This window comes from Taeniopygia guttata, chromosome 9 (assembly GCF_048771995.1).
Source record: "Taeniopygia guttata chromosome 9, bTaeGut7.mat, whole genome shotgun sequence".
In the NCBI taxonomy this organism is placed as follows: Eukaryota; Metazoa; Chordata; class Aves; order Passeriformes; family Estrildidae; genus Taeniopygia; species Taeniopygia guttata.
The window spans coordinates 10273220-10291560 of NC_133034.1; the positions used below are offsets into that span (position 1 = coordinate 10273220).

An 18341-nucleotide genomic window follows, 5' to 3' on the forward strand; every position below is an offset into this window, starting at 1 on the left:
ATTGAATAACTCACTGCATGACCGGTAAAGTTACATCATCCCATTGTGAAATGCTCCACCCAGAGGGGAGGAGCTAAGCATTCTTACCTGCATAAAATCAGCACTTTTTGAGACACTGGCAGCCACTTCGCTGGATTCCCAGAGGAGCAGCATCTTCTCTGCTGAATTCCCAGAGGAAAACCAGGCCCAACTACTACCAGACCTTCAGAGAAAACTCCACCCTTCTAGAGATCACCACTTCAGCAGCATTTCATCTGCCACTCCAGGAGGAGCAGCCATCATTTTAACTGGACTATTACCAACATCCTGACTCCTCAGGGTGTCAGGTTTCTGACTCCATCACTAGTTTTGTTTGTACTAATTACATTTGTTTTGTTATTACTATTTTTATTTAGTTTTTTCCTAGTAAAGAACTGTTATTCCGTTCCCATATCTTTGCCTGAGAGCCTTTTTTAAAATTGTGGTAATTCTGGTAATTCGGATGGAGGGGGTTTACCTTTTCCATTTCACAGGAGGCTTTTGCCTTCCTTCAGAGACTCCTGTCTTTTCAAACCTAGACACTTCTTTATTTTCAGTATTGTTTCTTTAAACGGAACTAGTCTGAATGAAGCTGCAGAACAGGAGCTGCAGCATGTCCCCAGATGGATTCAGTGGGCATTTGAATGCTGCAGCCCAGCTGCTCCCAAGCCCTGGGGTCAGCTCAGCCTTGCAGGAGCCCCGTGAGGCTGCTCCCTGTGCGGTCACAGCTCCGAGCAGCACGGCTGGGGACCCCCGCAGCACACCCTGCTCATCACCCAGCCCTGCAGAGAAACACAGGGCACCAAACAGCTCCACTGAAAGGCAGCTGGGAGCAAGATGGACACAGTGCTTGGTTCTTAAATGTGCACAAAGTAAAGCTACAGCACCAGAACACATGTATAAATATGGCCTGAGTTCTCTTTTTGCTTTCTGAATTTGTACTTCTACTGAAAAAAAACACCACTATGGAAGACATGATATTTAAAATACTAAGTAAAGAGGTTAGTATCAAATACTAGAAGGACAAAAATTTATTTAGAGCTCCACAACATACACATCAACTCAGAATCAAACTGAACTTGAACACAGCAATCTTTGCCAAAACCCAAGTGTGTAAATGCTTGTTGTGCTCCTGGAGACTATTTCAAATGGTTTTTCCAACCTCTCTCATTTTCAACCAATAGCACTATTAAAATGCATTCAGTACAGAGTTTTTGAACACTGAAGCTAGTAATGGAGCCAGAAAGAAACTCAAATAATAACCAGAAACTTCCATTTGAAAAAATTAAAAGCAAAATAAACTCCCAACCATCTGAGTTTTACCAACTGATCTAAGACTGATCCCATGTGCTCATTTTAAAACTTAAGAGAAATGACAATCTGTTCTGTGGCAGACAGTGCAAAAGAATTCATAAAAGGATAAGACAGTATAGCACTGTATTTTGGAGGCATTTATACTTTAATTTAAAAGGGCTTTGTTCATAATCACCTATTTATTAAAGTTTGTAATTCATAAGAATAAAAATCTATGCAATAATCAAGAGTTTTAGGTTGAGTTATTAATGCACTTTGTTGCAAAAGTCTTTTCAAAACATTTGCTGAACAGTCATCTTTAATTTTACTTAGAAAAAAATAATGATTAACTTAAGTCCTATGCACATGAACATCTTTAACAAGCTCCTCCTCTGCCCATGTGCTATCATTAAGATGAATGGAAGCCCACCAGATCAGCACTATCCCCCCTGCAATCCCTAATGACCACTGTCAATTCCTAACTTTTGTAGAATTCATTTTGTTTTATGAACAAAATTTTCTCACAGAGGTAAAACTGTGAAATACTTCTACCAACAATTAAATGAACTCACTGGTGCCTTTTAAACCTTAACAGCAGCTTCCAGTACCTCCAAATTGTGATTTTAGTAATTGCAAGATTCTGCAATTACCTGTAAAAATGCAAAGCACAATGGACATTAAAAACTTTTCTATGCAAGGCACTTAAACATCAACACAGGCTAATCTTTAGCAACCAAATCAACACAGTGAACATTTAGTTTAATTCACTAAGATGGAGAAGAGTGGGCAAAGGAGTTGAGGGTGAGCTGTTCTTATGCTTTTACTTCAGAATATATGCAAGTTTCATTGCAAATAAGCCCCATTAAAAAAAAAAAAGAACAAAAAAGAAGAATTAAGATAAAATTAAAATGGGTAACTTGGAAATTTAAATACTTGTCTGATGCACATGGCTTTCTTTTTAAAGCAAGTGCTGTCTTCTTAGGTATTAATGGTTCTTTGGAAAACTCCACATCACTGCTTATCAAGACTAACAGGTGAGCTACTCCAGATCCACTTGCCCCTTTCTACATAAGAAAGCAGCAGAGCCTCTTGTCTGCTACTGCTTGGTATCAGAACCTTTGGGAGGAGCAGCAAAAGCCAAGATCTCCCAAGGCAGCACTTGGGTAGGCACAGGTCCCTCTCAGGCTGCAGCCTCCCCACGCAGCAGCACCCTCACTCTGCCAGCATCACCACTGCTGCAGTTGTTCCCAGTGAATCTGGAATGATTTAAGCATTGTTCTTTAACTGCAAGTCCTTTCTTAAGTGAATATTCTGACTTGACAGGGTCAAAGCAGTTTTATATGTGCAGTAATACCAGCAGAGCTAAGGGACTGGTAAGCCTCCAGCAAAAGGAGAGGTGAAGAGCAGCTGTGCAATGGCCCCTTCATCTATACTGCAGTCAGAAGTGGACACTGCACTAACCACAGCCTAATCCCAGACATCATAAACATCTCAAGGGGAAGAAACCCCTACTTTGAGGGCTGACAGCCTTCCTGCAGGGAGAGCTGCTGCTGTACCTGCCTGCCTTTTCCTGATAACAAGAATCTTTTGAATGCGCACCAGCCCGTGGAGTTGCTTCATGGAAACACATTCAATTATCACTTCAACAACATGTTATTTGAAAATCCATGATCTCAGTATTTTTCCAGTCTCCAAAAGAATTAAGACTCTGCAAATGCTATGCAGAAAAGAATTTTCATCTGCATAGAATCAGTGTAAAGCAGAGGAGAGTCACAGAACAGTTCTTCCTTGTCGTACCTCTTGCACTGATTTCCAGACAATCATGAGTCGTGCTTTTTAAATTTTATGCTGAAATCTTGCTATGGCTTCCAAATGATTTTACATGCTGTGAACCCTTCCCCCGAATTCAGTGGAAGGAGAGCTGTATCCTGAAAGGTCTCCAGAAAACTGAAACAAGGTGAAATAATGTGAAGAAGCATACTGCCTAGTCCACCTAATTACACTTCTCTTCATTCTTAAGCTACAGTGGCCCACAGCCATTCTCAATGAAAACAATGGAAACGTCACAGAAACCCGGTGGGACAATTTCAGATACTTGAGACAGCTTACCAAGAAAGTAAAAATGACCCAAAACCCACTACAGCAGATAAAACAGTATCTAGTTTATTACATATAGAAAGAGATTTGCAGAATTTACAAACACCCACATTTTCATTCCAGGGAAAGAGTCAATTTAAAAAGTTCACCCTTTTTTGTTTCCATTTTGCTTTGTGGTTTCCTGTTGTTTGTTGGTTTGTTTTTCTTCTTTACAATATATACAATGGAAGACTTTGATTTCTTTTTTCTGATTTTTTGTCAGTTACTGTGCAATTGATGAATTCAAGTTGACACTTGTAAATACCCATGTACAGTAATGTTTGTCTTCATTGCAGTTAATACAGATCATTATTTTACAAGGAATACAAAATTATTTTTCTTTTGGAAAGAATTCAGCTCAACATCAGGGTTATCTTACAACTGATAGCATCAGTAAATATGACTGTACAATCAAGGCCCAGGGACCAATGATTCGTATTATATTATTTTCTGAATTACAATCTTAAAACAAGAATAGTACCCTACTCTATTCTTAGAAGCCTTGTTTTAAGCAGGTTCCCCACTCTGTTTACAACAGAATATAGTATACCTCAGTTCCACATCAAAAAAGATGTGCTGTAGGAAAAGTTACATTTTAATTAAAAAAGTACATGTATAAATCAAAACCTATGTTAAATATTTAATACTCTTCAACCAACATTAAGTCTTGTATGTAATAATTTACAATGATGATTTGTCATACAGGTTTTCAGCAGCAAATGAAGTTGTGTAAATGTGCTAGTAAAATACCCATTCTCACCATGATGTAGTGGTGGGCACATCAGTTCATGTGGCCAGCTAAGTCCTTATGGTAGAGGATGAAGTAAGAGAGACTTGTTGTCCAGGTGTCACAGTGCTTCTGCTTGGCACAACACAGGATGTGCAGCTCAGTCAACAACTCCTGAGGTTTGTGTAAAGTAAACAAACTGAACTGGATGCATCGTACCCATTTACAGAGGAAGAGGAGGAGGAGGTGAGGTCCTAGTTGTGATAGCATGAAACATTTATAGTCTTGATACCCATGAGTTTAAAAGAAGAATTTGTTGAGGTTGTGTAGGTCATCATTCTGAAATTGAAACAGAAAGAAAATTAGCATCATGAGCACTTTAAAACTTTCTGCAATTACTTCCCTGCCCCTCTTTTTTTCTCTTTAAAAGAGTTATCACTCAAACTGAAAGTGTTAGCGCCTTGAAAAATTATGGCATACACAGCTGAACTGTACTCAGGCATGTGAATCCCAAAAGCATTTAAAACAGATGTTGGCAATAAAATTCAAAGCAGTCAGAAACACATTTAAAACTTGCAAGAGATTCACCTAAGCAGAAACAATTTAAGTGTCCATACTGATTAACTCTGACAAGCTCCTGCAACAAGAGAAAGGAACGCTCCAAACACCAGCATGCTGTTGGCATTTTTACCAGCTACAGGAGAGATTCACTGCATGTCAGACCCTACAAGCCGCCTTCCTGGCCACCTGCAACCACCATTCCTGGCCTGGGAAGGATGGCTGAGGAATGGAGCATTCAGGGTGCAGCATTACCAATCCCTATTTGACATACAAGTTCTAAAAAAAATTGTTCGTAGAAAATCCTGGTAAAGCCCATAAATTTATCTACATTCTACTTCACTCTGAGAGAGCTGCATGAATAACGAGGTCCTGTGACTCTGATAATGCACAGCACAGGTTTAGAGGGGAATGAATGCCAGAAGCTGCCTCTGACCCTGTCCCCCCAGTTCTCCTCATCTGCTGCAGCCTCCCTGCCCCAGAGCACAGTGCACCAGGCTGGGTCAGCATGTCCTGTGCCTTTCTGCTGGTTCTCCCCAGGCAGGCTGTCTGTCCCAGCCCTGATGAGGAGCAAGGCAGTGCCCAGCAGGATGCACTCGGCGCTGGATGGCCTCGTGTCCTGCTGGCAGCTGCTCCAGCCCCTGTGAGGAGCACGGTCCTTGCTGGGGGACACAGAGCTGAGGTCACACGCTGGGGCACCAGGGCTGCCTCCCCCTGCTCCTGAGGCCCTGTGGCACTGGCTGGCCACACACACAGCCCTGGTGTCCCTCGCTGCCTAACACCCCTGGGCCTCCCACACCACAGTCCCAGTTCCTCTCTGCACACCCCTGACACGCAGCCAGACCCACTGGGAACCAAACCACACAGTGCTGAAATGAACACAATTTGTCTTTTAACTGGGGTTAGAGGACTACCAGCATTTACATTTCAATAGTTTTGCTAAAATCTGCTGAAGCAAGACTCATATTTTACATAAAAGTGTGTATATTTCTTTGTTCAATATTAACTGTGCTCCTGAAAAGACAGGTAAACAGTGCATTTTCCTCAGTACAAACAAAGGCTTCCCATAGACACGTTGAAGTGAAAAAACTGAAAAGACCTCCTGTCCTATATTCTTTAATTGCACAAGAAACAAAATTTACTTTGTGTGGTCCTTCAAGTGAAAGGAAAGCCTATCCCTGCAAATGATGTGTGGTATGCTGTGAAAACTCCCTGGAGAATTATCTCACAGATCTCTTATTTACTTTCAACTTTCTTCTGCACTCACATTGCGATCTACTGGAATGTTCCTACCCGACTATCTGTACACAGCTTCACATAGCTGTCAGCTTTCAACTACATTTGACCTAAAATTAGCCAGTAATGCCATACTTTATTAATAAAGACAAGCCACAAAAGAGAAATGGCTTGTTTAAATGGAGGAGCAAAGTGTGCATCATGCGTGTGCTGCCTATCCAAGGTGGGTGTTCCACACCCAGCTCCCATCCAGCAGGACCAGAGGAGCAGCTGGGTGTCCCCAGCAAGGACCAAAGATCCAACCTGCCCTGCACCAAAAGGGCAAGTGGAAGGACAGCAAGAAACAGCTTTTCTACATGGCCAGATTTGATTCTGCTCAGAGATTTTAAGAGCATAAATAGTACATGATTTGCAGTATCAGGGGCAAGTTCCATGCCTCTTCACCAGTATTCAGCTCATCTAAACTAAAATACATCATGTATTGAACAAAATGGCCCATCCCATCCAATTCCTCACCAATTCAATCAATATGGCCAAGAAGTCATCTCAACCACTACCGGAGGGCATTTATTCCTGGATTCCAAAGTCAGAAGAGCAGAGGAAGAGAGAGAGTAAGAAGTCTAATGGAAAAACAAAACACTTCCCAGAGGAAATCACTAAGAAAACTGAAGAAACCCACAGTTACAGAAACCCAAACACGTGTATAGTGCTGCAAATGTGCAAAAAGAGTGAAAAATCACAGGAGCCTGAACGGTTCGTACAAACGTCAGCTGCAGGTATGACAGGACACAGGGGCATGGAGCAGTTTCAAGCTTGTACTTACACCTCCAGATCTTCAGCAGCACAACATGCAAATCTGTCTGTCACCCTTTCCCAAAGATTGGTGAATGAGAGAATGACAACCCACATTACTCCTGCAGTCCAGTGGTGCCTGTTCTGCCTGAATGCACAAAGATGTGTAGGAAACAGACAATCCAAGAGCAAAGCTGCTCCTCCAAGGTCACTGGAAATACACTCAACCTATAAACTTTGGATCCATTATTTGTGCTTTATGCACAGCCAAAAGCGCTATCCTCAGTTTTAGCATTCATTCTTTGCTGGACTTTAGGAGTATTTCCTGACTTTTTGACAAAAAAATCTAAATCTCCTCTCTCCTTAGTGAGCTATTACAGTGTGCTTTAAGGTGAAAGAACCTTATTTGGAAATGAAGTAATCTGCTGGATACCTCCAGCCATCAGCATTTCCTTAACAACACACAAAACAGTGCAGAAGACAAGTGTTTTAATAGAGAGTGAGAGGACAGCAGCGAGCTGAGGTAAGGATCATTAAAACTACTGACATCACTGCTGGCAACCAGAGAAAAGGGAAAACCTGTGTTTAATCTATTTCCTATTCACCACAAGTTTCAGCTGGAGTCCCCAATAATGCAGTTTGTGGTTGACTTTATGGAAAAAGTTAGTGATGCAAGAAAAATGTACTGAAACAAACAAGCATCTTTAAAAGTTCCTACAAGTTACCTCTGACAAGTAGTCTCTGCTCAACATCTGTTACAACACACATGCAGATAACACTGATGCACGTTCCAGCTGGCAAAGCTTCCTTCTCAAATCTCTTAGTCCAGGATGGATACAGCACAGCTAGCTGAAGTTTCTATTACAGCTGAAATCCCATTCTTAAATCCAGTAACTAAAAATAAGGTGATATTTCATTTTATTTCCATTATTGGGGAGCTGGAGAAGAAGAGTACTTAAATTTTGAACTAAGAGTAGAGTGTCTAGACAGCTTAATATACTTTTCTGAAGTTAAACAGAATTTTCATACATAACATAGATGTGTTGTTAAACTACACTTAAAGTGTAATTCTTACTCCTTCCTTAAACTCCATTCTTTAAAAGTAACCAAGGAGGAAAAAATAAAACAAAGCAAACAAAAGTGAAAACTCAGCAATGTTCCAGCAAAAGGCTTTCCATTAGCCAATTTAAACTTCCATTTGCTATTAAGAGCCAATGATGTGTCTTGTCCCTAAAACACCAATAGAAATGCCCTTCCAAAGAGTAATTTAATTTAGAAACAGTCCAATAACATGAAGTTGCTGTTGAAGTTCCACCATCATGTCAGCAAATAAATGCAACTACTTTGTCACTGATTAACCCAGCGGGGCAAAACACAGCTCCCAAACATCAGACCTGCTCAGCACACTGCGACACCTTCCCAGCGTCAGCTGGCATCTGCTTAGGAAACAGCTCCACAGGCGACAGAGCCAGGTCAATGAAAAGCTAGTTTGACTGAAGAAAATGTAGATTTTTTTTTCTCAGTGTACCAAATGAGGATATTTTGCAGCTCTGCCACTAATTTTGTTAATCCAAACACATTCTCCAGAAGTGCACCTATCGCATCAACACCTCATCACAGTTGAAGACTCCATGTCATAGTTACTAGTTATAAACAAAGGGTTTTAGAAGTGCATTTGTTGTTTACTTTAGAGTCATATAGATCACCTTATACTGTGTAGATTAAACAGCAGCTTCCCACATAATGAGCAAATCTAGCTCATAAAAAATAAAAGGCTCATGAAGAAAAGCTCGAAACAAAAGGAGAGCCATTGTGAAGATCCTCGGGAGGACTCCCGCAGGACTCCACCAGCCGAGGTGTCCCTGCAGCCGGTCGCACCCTTTGCCCGGACAGGTGCAGCGGGGTGTCTTTAGAGGTCCGATACAAAGTAAACCCCTAAAGAAGTCTTGAAAAACTCATTTACAGCTGGTGTCGGTGACATCTGCCCGGGTCATCACTATTAGAACAAGCGGCGGCGCGCCCCTGCCCACAAACCAATGCTCACGGATGAGCACAAGCAGTGCCTGTTTACATTTTCCCCGGCATTACTAACGTGCACACAGGCACAGGAACCGTCTCCTTCTGATAAATTAAAAACATCGACTAAAATTTAAGCCAGCTCAAGTAACTCCTTTTCAAAGAGATGCGAATAAGAGATGCAGCGCTTCCCGCTCGCAGCGCCGCCGACAGAGCCAAGGAATGCAGGCAGGAACAATGGCTGCTCCAGTGCGTTAATTGCAGCCCGGGTCTAACAAAAGCAACTCCAAACAGAACCAAACAAAGTAATTACAACATTGCTCTTTAACTTGACAGGCTGTAATCTACATTTAATAGATAAGCTTTTCTTCCTTGGACCCCAAAATGCCTATTTCAGCTTTCCCGTGAACGTCTTAAATGGGAAATTACTGAGATTCGGTTTCACCAAGTCCTTTCCTATAAAGCAGAATAACTGAGTTTGTGTTTCCACCCGGTTTCGTGTTTTGTAGAGGTCATTCACTGCTGGAGGAAGGAACCTAAAGACCACTTACAGATGATACCATCTTTCTGCTATTGGTTCAGACAAAGTTCGTGTACAGCACTGGAAGAAAAACAAAGCCATCCTCACTACAGCAGAAAATTTTCTTCTTTTCCCCCAGAAAGAGAAGGTGGGAAAAAACGACAACTATGAGACCTTAAAAATAAGATGATGACCCAGAACCAGGTTTTTTCATTTCAGAACCCATTTCCTGGGATGTAAGTACAGTGGGAAAGCACAAACTAAACCACGCACATTCTTTGGATGAGCTTCTGCCCAGCAAAGAATTCGTATGTTTGATTTCAGCTTCACAGCATGTCAACCTGATTTAAACTCATTCAAGAGAAAACTCAACCCATCACTGAGGTCAGCAAGAAAGGCTGCTGCCACAGACACAAAGCCAAGGAATGCCTGCCCCGAGCACCTGGCATGGGAGAGAGTGAAGCTGCTGGAGGTCAGATTTGCCTGGTTCCACCAAAAAAAGAGGATACCAGACAGCTCTCTGGACTGGCATAAAACATACTGGAAAAAGGAAATCACAAAGTTCCTATGTAGAAAAGATACTGAACGGATATCCTGCTCTATTACACAAAATCAGTAGCAGTTAGGGGTTTGAACAAGACTGATAACCCAAACACTGAATTTCTGATTAAATATTTCATCTTTTCAATTTTGGAAAATTGATGGCCTGAACACTGGATTTTTGATTAAATAATTCTTCTTTTCTATTTTAGAAAAAGATACCAAATTTTTTGGTTTTTGGAAGACTAAAAGAAACAAACTACAATTAAGTTTAGAAAGAAAGAGCTTAAATTCAATAGCATGTTTTGTAAAGGAATTCTACAACTTTTCTAGTGGCAGCACAGCTAAGCAAGCCATAAAACAAAACAAATGTCCAGCAGTTGCAAGTAACAAAAATCCAAGATGCAGCCTGTAGGTTTGTGGTTGGCTGGTTCCTATGAAATGAAAAATATGGGCAGAGTCTTTCTCATTAAAAGGTGTAGTGCTATAAATGGGATTCTCATCTTTGTGTCTTGCAATTTTTTCAGGACTGAAGGTCTGGACCTTCCCCTCCCTTTACTAATAGTCCATCTGAGTAATCGGCTAAAGGTTGAGTCAGGCTTACAACAGAGGGAAAATCCCTCTGTTTCAGGACCGTAAATAATGATGTTACTACGAAGCCAGGGATCTCATGAGATCAATACTCCAAGTTCATCCCCAGTCTTCTCATAATGCTCCTCTAATACACTTGGCAGCACTGTTTGTGTTTGATATCCTTCAGATAAACCCACTGCTGGCCCAAGGTTTTCTCTCCTCCCCAGACAGCAATAATGAGAGCAACATCAAACCCTAAATGTGCACCACCTAGTTAATAGCTGTAGTCCTCACAGGGCAACACTGCTTGTGTCTTTAAGATTAAAATAAACTTGAAAAATCAACAACTGGTATCATTCATTATTTTGGAATTTCAGCTCACCAAGTCTGCAGTGTCTAGCCCTGAAGAATTTGTGGCATTCACACCTCTCACGAAGACCCAATAAGTCACACACAGTTCAAGAAGCACTGGTGAAGTAACAATTCATACACTTCGTATGGCTGTAGCATTCAAAAGAAAACACTGCTCAGTTTTTATCTTTATCAAACACATAATCAAATATCGATAGTAGGAGAACCCAGAAACAACACCATTATGCAATTTGTTCTTCAAAGGAGCTTTGTTAGAACTTTTATTTTTCAAATTAAATTACTTTCGAATTCAGCAAACTCACCAGTGCTGGTAATCATTACAACTGCTCTGGCTATAGGGAAGCAGATGACCTGGGTGCCTTTAGATGCACACACACCCCCTCAGCTTGTCAGTAATTTAAATATACACAATTAATTTTGATCAAAATTCAGTGCACTGAAGATGTATTCATATTATATCAAGCAAATTACATCAGCAGTGGAGTTTAGCAACACATAACACCCAGTGTAGCTACCACATAATCAGAATATATCTCAGCTGCTGATTATCCTTATCTTTCTGTGAATCTGTATTTCACATGCCTTTCTGGCACTCTGGCCTGGTTCCCTATTCCAGAAGCCAAACCTTACCACTTTCTCATGTGCTTTTCTAACCCAACTTTATAATGCTCATTTTCTGACAGATCTGCTTTTCTCTGACAACATGTTAAAAACCCTAAATAAATAGTCTTAACTATTTATTAGTCCAAACTGCCTTGAAACTGTTTTTGTGATGCATGCTAAATTGTGAGAGTTACAGCTTAAAGCAAAGAAGGAGTCACATCATTCAACTTTTCTGGAGCCATTTCCTCCCAATGGACAAATAAGAGGAAAACGCAGAACATACAGAAGAAAAATGGCATTAGGAAGGGATACAGAAGCCCCGCCGGGGGATAACCTGGCCAGCTGACCTTCACTTTGAAATTTTGCCAGTGCAAATTAAGCAGCTAGTCTGCAGCACGTCTGGGCAGCAGCGTGGGAAGGAAGTTCTGCAGTGATTTTGGTTGAAACACTTCCTCAATTCAAAACAACAGTGCATTAAATATCAAAAAAGGTTAATAAAGAGGTACTGGAAAACACATTGTGAAAAGTGTGCCAAGAACACAAAGCAGGGAAGGGATAAGAACAAATGAAATATCATAAAGTTGACAAAATTGTAACAAGAAGTTTGGAAAGCCAAGGTAGAAGGAAAGAATCCATTATTTTGAAACCATCTGCTACTCCATAATATAAAAACTACCATACAGCAGAAACAGCTGGAAACAAATTAAAGATTATGCTTTAATAAAGGGAAAGGAGAAGGCCTTTGGTATAAAGCAAAAAGCAACAGCCAAGCTTGTAACATCCTGAGGCTGGACTAGTTTAACCACAGATTTAGTTTTTCACCAAGATACCACCATCAGTCTGATGTTAAATTAATTACATTAACTGCTTTGACACATTGTTTTGTGCTTTGTAGACCAAGATAAGAAATCCTGGAATACTACTGTATGAATGCATTTTCATGTACATCCACATACATTCACAATTTATTTCTAGTAATTGGCACTCATTTGACCTGATCTTTTTACTTTCCCTCTCTCTGCTGTAAACTGCAAGCCTTCTTTAAGAGTCACATGGCATCTTCCTCTTCCCAGCACTTCAAACCTGGTGTTCAGACTCCATTGACACTTAAGCTGATAACTGAAATTCAAAGTATCAGCCATACTCAAAAGCTGCCAGCAGTAAAGTGCTGTTGGTTGGGGTATACGACCTACAGCCAGTTGGACAAGCACAGAGCCACGTGCAGAAAGACCTGAAATCTAATTTTGCCCTTGGTTTGATTTGCTCTGTCGTTTTATTCAAGTTACTTTGTCTTAGTCTCAAGGGAAAGATAAAACCCCATCTATTTTCTACATGAAATTTTATTGTGAGGAGGAGAAAGTTGTGAAGTTCAAACATGCACAGTCACTATAATATCTAGAGCATAATTTTTCTGCCCTAATTTTCCTGTGTCTCAGTGCCTTGCCTGTGAGCTGAGAACTGCTACCTGCCAGCAGAGTTCAGACTGTGCCAGGGGCACACAGCAGGGTGGTAATGTCTTGACAGTGCCCACATGAAGACAGACGCAGGGCAGCATCTGGACAAGGTGCTATAAATAAAACATCAGGCAGCCACACACTGCTGAGAATAAAAAGAACTGAAGAAATGCTTCATTCCTGGATGACTCCTACAAACTGAAGAATATGTTCTATGTGGGAAATGTACGTTTTGTATGAAACTACAACCACATGCACGAGGGTGAGAGGCAAAATTATCAATGCTTACAAAAAGAAATAACATTTGAGTGTCATTAAAACAGATTTATAAAATTAAGTAAACTCTACGTGTGATAGAATTTTTAGCTGGAGGGAAAAAAAAAGACAACAAAATTCCAATATCAGAAAATAAGCCTTCACTGGTAAAGCAAGAGCTCTGTCCTTCTCCCACTGAATTAGCAGTCAAAGTACCCCAGACTGCTATGGGATTAACCTCAATAACAATGCTGAGCACTTTAATAAGCTCTAAGATAGTCCATGCTAAACTCTTTATCGTACCATTTAAACACTGAAAAACTTGTTTGTATATAGATTAGCTTTTCAAAACAACTGTAATCTATTTTTTTCCAGAAACCATAGTAACAAGAAAATAGTAAATATAGGGCACAAAGGAAATACAATCTCCTTCAAAACATTGAAGTTATCTCAAATTTGAAGTGCATGAGCAGAGGAGGCAGCACCTGGCAGGCATTTGGGGAGGGGGGAGCCCTATTTGGATACAACTGCGAATTAAATCCAAATTATATAGACCAATTAGAAAAATCAAGTGTTTTACTGCTGTTTCTTTTGAGTTTCATTCAGCAAAATCTTAAAACGCTGAACGACTGCCAAAGTTAAAGTTACTAACAGCCTAAATGGACTAACCTTCACTTGTTCAGTTACCATGATTTGAAATGGGAAACTAATCAACAGTCACATTAGCTATTTAATTGCAACACCAATCTGGCATTGTGAAACTGTATAATTACACAAGCAAAAGTCAAACTAGGTGAAAGTTTTTCAGTCAGATATTTTAAACTTTAAAAAACACGTCACATGAAATTCCTTCCATATAATGAAAGTTGTTCACAAGAGTATCATTAAGAATCTCACTAGATGATAATAGACACTGTATTATTGTCACACGTAAATCTTCCATGAGTTGTGAAATCCAGCATTAAGGATAACCCTTTAGAAGCTATTAGCATAAGTCAATTGAAAATTAAAAGCATATAGCAGCACAGATTAAAGGCTTAGCATACACACTAAAGGATCTGCACACAATATCATGTATTATTAAGATGTCTTGGTTAATCAGTGATTGAAAACATCCTCTAGACATTAACCTTGACAAAATATATTAAAATCCAGCCTTATCATGCTGTATCACAGCACTTTATAGTATCACAACATGGAAAGCTCTCTGTTCTCATAACCTCCCACACAAACTTGTACCACTGGCCACCCAGGCCTCTCAACCATGAGAGGAATCTCTACCTAACTTGGCCTGCTGACAGTCTCAATGAGTACCTGATGATATATTTGAAACTCTCCCCAAAATGAGGAGAGCAGGGAGGTCAGCGCCCATGCTCAATCCCTGCATCCATCCTCTCACCAGCCCAGCACTGCTGGTCAGATACTCCAGAGAAGCTGCAGAGGGGAAGAGGCCAGTTAACACATGAGAAAAAATCTATAGGAAACACAGCTTCATTAGTCCCACTGCTCACAGCTCAGCTGTTTGTATAAGCAGTTTTGCTTGGAGCAGTGTTTTGTCAGTATTATTACTGTTATGTTATGCAAAGGATGTATTAAATTCTTAAATATTACATGAGATTTAATGGATTGTGTATTGCATGTGGGAGGTCAAACAAGGAGGATAATGTTCCATTCAGCCTCATAGATATAACTTAAAAATCAGAAGTTTGCGTTATACTTCAAGGAGCAAGTGCAGATCAAAGATATGCTTGAGATGGAAGAAGGCAGCCTGAAACATGGAGGGAAACTATAAAATAAAATTTTAAATATAATTTAAAAAATAATCAGTGGTTGTGACAAGCAGCAGTGCAGTTTTCAAGAAGTTTTACAGCTCAGTCCCTTTTAAAACAATTTCTGCTTTCAGAAGCTACCTATAAATTCTCCCTGTGCTCCCCCCTTATCCAACAGAATGTTGCATTAGTTTTTTAAGCTTTAGATTCATTTGGAAACTCCCTGTACCTCCAGTACTCTGAATGGCCAAGCTATAGTAAGGAGGACATATGAAGAATGGCAGAGCATCCCAATTTCTACTTTCAATCTGTATCTTCATGCCAGAGCCAAAAATATTCTAATTTAAGGTCCAGTTCTGTTAAATGAAGATTTAATTAAGATAAAGCTAGTATTTTTGCTATAAAACTTCAATTTTCATGGTCTTTTGGGGTAAAAAATGTACACAACACAGCAACTAAAGAGATTTCAGTCAATGTTATTTTGTACATCTGTTTTCTAGCAACAGCAAATTTTTCATATTAAAGCATTTCTGAAGATATGTTTCATAATTTCAGATCACTTAAGGAACAAAAGAAAACTCTGTAAATATGGTATCATACAAAAATATATATTTTGCAGTTCAGAATTCTACCAGAAGGTATACTGCCTATCACATTGTTCTGCAACATGCATTTTCTACTTATCACATGTACAAAAGGTAGGAGTGTAACACCACTGCCTATTAGAGTGTGTATATACAAAAAGGACCTAAAATAGGCTATAGTAGCATGAAAAAAAAAGTAGTTAAATTGCATTACTAGGAAAAAAAGTTCTCCAAAACCAGGACAGTTCCCTGCCTCAAAAACAAACATCCTCCCCCCCAAACCTCCAAATTGTCAGACAAAATTTATGATTCCCAGATCAAATCTGAGGACTGTTAGAAAAAAGAGTTATCATAGAAAGAGAAGGGAAAAGCCAGCTATAGTTATTTTTCTACAGATAAATACATCCTATATTGGTAATGACTGTTTTTCTATTACATGTTCTCCAGCCTCAATAATTGCATATTCATCTCTCTCTACTTACTAACTATGCATAACATTTAATGCAATGTTTAATCTGAATTAAGAATCATGACAACTAGAATTTCTGTAGCATCTATAGGCATTTTGTTCTACAGACACAATATGGAACTTTTTCTTTCTGGACAACAGGAACCTTTTCTTTCAGTCAACGTCCTGGTATTTCAGCATGAAAAAACTGCCTCTCAAACTTTCATTTTTGTCTGTGATTCTCTCCCAGCTTGCAGTCCTCGTTGCTAAGAGAAAAGTGCCATCAGGGTCTGTGGAAGCTCATAGAGTGGGAGCCACAGCTTTTCCAAATAATACCTGAAGGTGTAGCAAGTTCTACTGTAAATGCAACTTGGCGTTTCTCAGCTACTCAGAGTATTGACATAACAAAGTGTGGCTTTCAGGCAAATATAGCCCCTGAAATGGAGCAATTGCTTCCTTCCAAACTTCAAGGTCACTTCAAAATCTGCAAAACATCAGCACTGTCTGAAGCAGTGGTTGGAAGGGATGAAAAAGGAATGGTGTTCTCATCTCACTCAAGATGGTTAAATTCTTTCAACCAAAGCTTTCCAGTGAATTTCAACTGGAGGGAGACTAGTAACAAGCATGGGAAATTTCTGCCTGAAGCACTGAAAGTTGTCAAAAATAGGAGCAAATTAGATGTTCTGCTATTTTACCGTGCAAAATATAGACAATACAGACATTCATATGAATTTTTAAGTGAAAAATCTTCTTGTAATATACATTGTCAAAAGAATAAGAAACTAAGCTAAAATACCCTGAACTTCCTTATAGGGCAAATGAAACAATTATTTTGAAGTTAACTCACCTTAGACCATCAGATTCTTGCATAATTGTAATCACAGATTTTAAATAAAAAGATCCATGAACCTCCCATCTTTTTCTACTTTTTTATTTCTCAGGTTTCTTCCACATGGGCTTAGGAATGTATCTACACATGCTTCCATACTCTTGTTTTCTCTTCTGTGCTCAGATGACCCCTTTACTGCTGAAGTATACTGTCAGCTTAGACAATCAAGAGAGGACAAAATGACCAAATTTTTCTACATTGTTCTTTCAGTCAGCGCAATCTTACATCAACAAACAGTAATAATACATTCAGATGTTTAAGATTTCAAAGCTCTGGATTCTAAATGTTGAACTGGCCACTACATGTACATGATGTATTTGAGATTCAGAAGTAATAACCCAATTCATTCAACAAAGCCATGCTTCATTGAAAATGAATGGAAATGTAAGAAAGGAAAACAGGGGTTTGGAAATATCCCACAACTGCAATTTAGATGTAGTGATTAAACCAGGGATGTACACAGACATCTACTGACATTTTGCTTTAAAACACTTAAAGAAGGAGACTTTCTCTTCCACTTAAGGGTTTACAAATCAGATTCAGTTGCAGGAAAACCATGTTATAATCTTCATTTACAACAAATCCTAAATTTAGTAAGCAGAAGTCATTAGTAGTAACAAACTGATTTGAGCATAAAGAGAGGCAGTATTTGAGCTATGGGAAAGGCAGTGCAGAAAGCAGAGGCTTTTCATTCCCACCCTTGGATACCAGCTGCTTCTTTAGACTTCCAGGACTGTCTCAGTGCAAGCATTACCATAAGCCACTATGGCTTTTCTTTCTTTTATTTAGGAAACCAATATGCAACTATAAACTATGTTTATAAAATTATAAACTATATCCTGTAATATGTAAACAAGTGCCCATTACTTAGAAGCCACAGATGAGCATAATATTAGATTGTAATAGAAAACAGATGCATTTTCCTTCTCCAATTGTTTACACTGCCAAAGCATCCAGTCTTTAAGATATTCTCCATACAAACCAAAACATGTTGTGCCTTAATGAAGGACAAAACAACAGTAGCTTAAAAACACTGCATTCCCTGTAATGCAAACTCATCTGAAGCCCAAGTAGACAGGGTACTCCAAAGGGTGCAGCAACCACTGAGCTTCTGTTGCCAGGTGCCTGGGACAAAAAAGGGACTTTTTACTTTACTGCAGATCACCCCTTCCACCAGCCTTGATATTGCAATCATTTAGATGTGTGTTTTCATATGACCTATCCCACTTTTTGCCTCCATTTGCCGCAAACTGGTTTTATCTCCCCCTCCCTCCCCACACACAGGTACACACAGACTGCTACACAGAAATATATACATATTTGCACACAGCACATTCAGGCAATATTAGCTTGTTGCTATAAGCAAGCATAAAGCAAAATTTACTTCAGCATTTCCTTCAAATGTCTACAGTATGTGCTATGGTCCAGGTCCAGGTAAAATTTATGTGCAGATTTATCAATTGTTAGAAAACTATGAGCTCAAAACATGACCCAGAAGCTTGCAAAGGTCACATCACTCTTTGTCCTGAAGCTGCCTGGAGGATCAGCTTTTGAGAGG

The 18341-nt window shown here is 39.6% G+C and overlaps 1 protein-coding gene across 1 annotated transcript in view; it reads right to left on the minus strand.

Moving 5' to 3' along the window:
- Nucleotides 1–4117: 4117 nt before the first annotated feature.
- Nucleotides 4118–18341, minus strand: part of IRS1 (insulin receptor substrate 1) — a 47046-nt gene continuing 32822 nt past the window's right edge. The window contains exon 2 of the mRNA XM_030280111.4: nucleotides 4118–4513. The gene's annotated coding sequence lies outside the window, so the exon portion shown is untranslated. The remainder of the gene's footprint in view (nucleotides 4514–18341) is intronic.